The sequence below is a fragment of the Homalodisca vitripennis genome, chromosome 8, assembly GCF_021130785.1.
Source record: "Homalodisca vitripennis isolate AUS2020 chromosome 8, UT_GWSS_2.1, whole genome shotgun sequence".
Classification (NCBI taxonomy): Eukaryota; Metazoa; Arthropoda; class Insecta; order Hemiptera; family Cicadellidae; genus Homalodisca; species Homalodisca vitripennis.
In genome coordinates, this window is record NC_060214.1 from 46,104,637 (window position 1) to 46,110,636 (window position 6,000).

Consider the following 6,000-nt stretch of genomic DNA (forward strand, 5'->3'; position numbering starts at 1 on the left):
GCCGATATCTGACCCGCCTTTGGCATTAACTTGGAAGTTTATCTGTAAGCGGAATCTAGATGTGTTGCAATGTTACGCAAACAATTGATTCCAGTTCTTCAACAACACCGACGTCATAGTAGAGGAGCCGAGAGCGAATGTTTATTTTAATTTTAAGGTAATACAATAAGATTTTTAATTTTTTTCATGGAGGACACAAATCTATCACTTTTGGTATCACTTTTGGTGGTAAATAAGTTTCTGTGATTACACAAGGAAATTTATCTTTCCAGACCTATCCTTCTCGTTGAGCAAATTTCTTTGAAAACAAAGTCTTAAACTTATTTTAAATTCTCTGCTGAGGTTAATTCGAAATAAAAGTATATACCAATAGCATTTATTTAATATAACGAGTTCAAAGACTAATACCTGCCTTTTAGCATTCTTCCTTGAGACTCCACGTTATCAAACTTTTTTTCTTTTTCAAACATAAAGTATTCATCCGAGAGAACTTTACTTCTTTACAACTTTACTGTATTATCTTTTTATATGGATGTAAACTTTCATAATGTAAGTATTGTTAGTATTATTAATATTGATTTTAATTTTTTATTTTCAATAAAAATATATCCATACAATAAAGAAAATTGTACTGTTTTTAATCCAACCTTAACATAAAATGTTTTATAGTTCTGTTTTTATTGTTTCCTGAGGAATAATAATAAATTGTAGTTTTGAGCTTGGAATATAATTAATTTCAACTAGAAGTGCAAAACCTGAAATATGAATTACTCTCAATTTTCTTAACGGTCCTCTTAGTCATGAAAACTAAAAAGTGTGTACATTCTATATGACTAATACTATATTAAAAATATCATAGGAGCCTATCGTATTTCAACACGTGTGCTTTCACGAAGAAAAACATTAGCTTCGACTTTGGAGTTCCTGTAAAATGATCTAAAGTAGTGCAAGTGTTACTGGAATCGTAGTAGTTAAAAAAATACACGATTAGAAATTGCACGTAATTTTTAGGCGGGTTCGTGCTAGTGTAATCTATCTGTTTATTAATTCTTATTATTTCATGATTTACGTAACAAATACTAGGAAGAGAATCATAATTCTGGGCTTTATACTGATTTACCCATTATAAATAATCTAGATCTAATATAGATTAAATATATCACGTATGAGTTTTACTTATTTAACAACCAATTAGTTAATTATTTCTTTCTTAGTAAAACAATCATCTGTCTAGTTATATAATTGTTTCAAAATAATGGGCATGAATCTACAAATAGTATTAAAACCATAAATCTCTGATCCTGTAGAGAGGATATAGCAACTTGCGCGAGAAGCGGACTAAAAGGAATATGTGTGTTACATGGATAGAGAGAGACAATCGCATAAAAGTAACATCTCTCTCCAGTTCCAGCTTTTCAACTAACTCTATAACATATTTCATTCCATTTCATAGATAAACTGTAGGTGATATATGTTTTATGTACTCATATACCTTTTTTATTATTAAAGAAATGACATTTTATGTATTTACCAATTACAGTTCGCTTCGTTAAAAGGCAGACTTACGTTAATAGATTTAAACGTTAAAGTAACAGAGTAGAAAGGAAATGTATTAGTCGATGAGAAGATTTGATTTCAGAGCAAACTTTTAGTGTATTAACCTCTCTATCTTAAAAAGTTCCTCATTATTTGGACACTGCGATTAAACCTAACTTGATGAACAAAAATTTTAAATCTCTAAAATAAATCTCTTTCATACTCAGACATTAAATTTTATTAAAACCTTGATGTCTACACAGAAAAAGTGTGTACGTCCATGACTGTATATGACCAATCATAGGGTTTGACCAAGAGTAATTTTTGTGTCAATTTTTGGTGGTTAACTATCTGTCTATCTGCCCACAGGACATATCGATTATGAAATATGTTAAACATTTTGCATGAAACCTCCAAAATGTCTAATGCACGACAAGTGGTATAGCGGCCCCCTACCTTTTACCATACTATAGAGCATAGACAAATTTTTGCTATTTCACATTTTACCACGTTATACATAGAAAAATATTGATTTGAAGCAATTGGCCCCTTGAAAGTGTGAATGTTACCTTAACCATAGGGCTGACGTCAGCCAAAACAAAATAAAATTATTAGTATCTAAAAATATTCAACAATAAATAGTATGATAAAAATGTAGTTTGTGTATAGAAAATTAAAATTTAATTATAAAACTAAAAGTTAATTCTATCCACATAATGGAGTATTTTTAGGTTAATACTGTGTAATATAAAGATATCAAATCGTTGGTATTCCTCTATGCAACTTGGCATGAATAATGTATTTGTTGGAAATCTTAGCCACCTCTGAGACCCGAGGTTTGCACGTGACCTGTATTAGGGTTGCTTCTCTACAGAGTAACAATGTCGACCAATATATCTATTTCCATAAAGGTTTTCATCACTCTTGCTTCGGAGAGGCAAAGTATTTATCGGAACCTGCAGCAGAGTTGGTGTCCATCAAATCTGGCCTGCATGAGTAATATAAATATAAAAAATTCGTAATGAAGCTCAGATCTCCCTTTTTACTTAAATACGAGATATGGTTTTAAAATTACAATATCAATATTACATATCACACTCCATTGTATATCGCACATGAGTTTATTTTATTTTGGTAAACAATACAGTTCAGGGATAGAATGGTACAGTGCGGAAGTGTACTTAATGGAGTCCAGTAGATAACAAGTATACGAGCAATGAAGTAAATTTACGTAGTCGTTTGAGCTCATAGTGACTCTAATTGTGTTCAGAACAGATGTCATTGGCATTTTGATTATAAATAAAATCCATTATTATAATGCTCCGCGAATTACGTGGATTGAGATATACCATTCTTGAATTATTGAAATTATGATCACATTAGAAAATACATGTTTTATGTTTCCTAGCCTTCTACATAAATATATAATGCTGGTGATGTATAGCGAACATTACACTTAATACTTACACGGATTACTTATTCAAGAAATAGTGCCAAGGGTTTTTTATATGGGGAAGGACTCATGAACGGTCAATAATTTTAAGTCGATGTAAAGAAAAGTACGATAAGGATCTACGGTAACTGTTCAATCAGATAAACCTTTCGTCGATTATGAAGGAGATTGATTATTCAATAAACATCTGGGAGAATTGGAATTGATTATGTTTCTTTATATTAAGAAATATTTTTTTTTTCAAAAACAACTAAACTTAATGAATTTATCCGTAACTTGGTTTTCAAATTGTTGAAAAAACTAATAAATTTCCTTGACACTTACCTTTGCTAGTGGTCATAGACATAGACTAAAGCTTTAAAAATTACTTTTTTGATGCTTAAAATGTGATGAGAATTATGAGGAAATTTAAAATTTCGGAAATAAATAAAAGTCACTTCTGATGGTGGGAGTTAAAATAATCGTGACACTGGAATGAAAATTGCTAAGTAGAAGACAATATTTGCAGAAGACATTGCTGACAGGAACGATGCACATTTCAATACATTAATTTCCTAATTGAGGAAGACTGTTAATTTCAAAGGCTTATAAACGTGGAAGAGTGGATTCTGTGTCGTGTTTCAGCTTATGAAGAATCGCTCTATTCCTATATCGTCTGTCATAAACAAACGGCATATTACATTGTAGCCTATCACAAGAAATTATTTCAAATTATATTGACACGAAGAAAAATGACACAGAATATGAAAAAGGATAATTGAAACCCTTAACACTTTAGAAGCAAACACGTAAAATGACGTTGCTGAAAACAACGATGCACATTTCAATACATTAATTTCCTAATTTAGGAAGACTGTTAATGTAAAGAGCTTCAACTAAATAGGCTGATTAGAAACGTGGAAGAGTGAATTGTGTCTTTTTTTACTTTATGAAGAATCGTTCTAATCATACAGCTTAATAACGCTTAGCTAACTCCCGTCGATGTTCATGCATAACCTTAGAACTCATTAATAAAAAAATGTACGTTCATGCAAAATTTAAAGTCTACAGTTGATATATTTTTCTGAATGTCTTTCATACAGTTAAGTTATTGTGTTGCATGTCACAGGTTAAGTGTCATAAGATTATACTTAGTTTATTTACAAATTTTTTTATTAAGCCATTTTCTTGTTTACTCTATGCCATGGGGGTTACCAATACGAATTATGAAAACATATTTCATAACGCTCAATCAATTCTCAATGAGCAACATGCAACTTCATCAAAATCACTGTAGCATCTAGAGATATGTATGTTTGAATTAGGAATAACAATATTTTACCCATATTTTTCTTGAGAAATATGAAATAATAATGATCAGAGTGATAGGCTTTTGTAATAATGTATTTTTTACAAGAAAAGTTTTATGCACGTTATGATTTTTTTATACTTAAAGTTAGATCGTTATTGGTCTTCCAAATTATCACGTAACTACGTACATGCAAAAGATATTAAAATAAAAGCGTACTAATAATAAATTATGTACTAAAGATTTTTACTGCTAAAACAGATTTAAAAAAAATCAATTTTGAGAAAGAAATTCAGACTTAAACAAATGTTAAAGAAATCATTTTTCTTTCTAACAGGTTTGGGAGGAGACACATCAAAGAAAGATGAAATAGGAAAACATATCAGACACATTGTGACAGGCTGCCAGTTCGGGTGCTCTGCGTAACAAAGAACATTGACGCCTCAAGCTTAACTGAATATAAATCTCTCCTTTGTTGACGTATAGATTTAAATGACGTATACTATTGAGTTTTATACCAAATGTCTAGTAACTTGTATTTCATGGGATAACACATCGTATACTTAACCACCTACTGTTATGGTTTTCCAGTGAAGACATTTCAAAGATTGTATGTTTTCTAAAAAAACATATTATATATCCTTTCTAGATCGAGAATTATATCTTTTCTAGATAATGAAATATAATTAACTGTATATGAAAGATAGCTCGTAAAATGAACACTTGTACATTTACAAAAACCTGTTTTAATTCAGATTTAATTCAATTTAAACGAGTTTTGATGGCATACACCTGCAAGACGGAAAGGTATAATCATTATTTGCCTTTAACAATATGTTTAATGGTGTGGAATTATATATGTGGGATATTTGCCCTGCTTATGTAATGAAAATGTAGAAATAAATGTTTCATGAACCGTTCTTTAAAATATGCACTCTGTATCTATTTTTAGGTTTGTTCCTAAGTTATACCGGTACTGCCGTATATTAGTGATGTTATGGATTTTTTTAGAACTTTTTATTTTATAATGTGTTGAATTATATTTAACTTTAGCATGATTGGCAGCGTGTTTCGTGCTTTAGCAGTTTCAAAAAGGGGAAAATAACTCCTATCAAAAGAAATTTTGTTCTATCTTTATAACATGCAATGGTTGCAATGAACGAAATCATGTTATTGTTAAATGAGAATAACGTATTGCAATAATATGCCAGAAACCGAAAACTAATTTGCTTAGGTATAGACACACTGCCTCGTGTAATTTAAATGTATGGGGAAATTGCCCCTCTGAAATAAATCAATTTCTTAACCAATCTAGTTTTAGTATAGGTCAAAATTGGGAGTGTATTAAAACGTTTTAACCCATCACTGGCATCACTGCATTCTACAGAAGGCAGTGGGGGGAGAGAGCACGTGGTTCACCACTTACAACATAACCTCTTAACTACAGATGACAAAATGTCAAGCAACAGCTTTCAAGTCACGCATGGCGGGTAAGTTATTTATATTTATGATATTGTATGTAGTTAATATTACTTGAAATACTATTTTTCTAGTTTTTAACATTACAAAGATTGGATAAAAACTGCTTTTTATTAGTTATTTTTGAAAATACTTTCAAATTCATTCACTTGTATTTTCATTCGTCCCAAAAAAGGACACTATGCACCCAGACTTTATCATGGTGCTAGTTAGCCTATTAGTACTACAATTATTCTTTTTCATC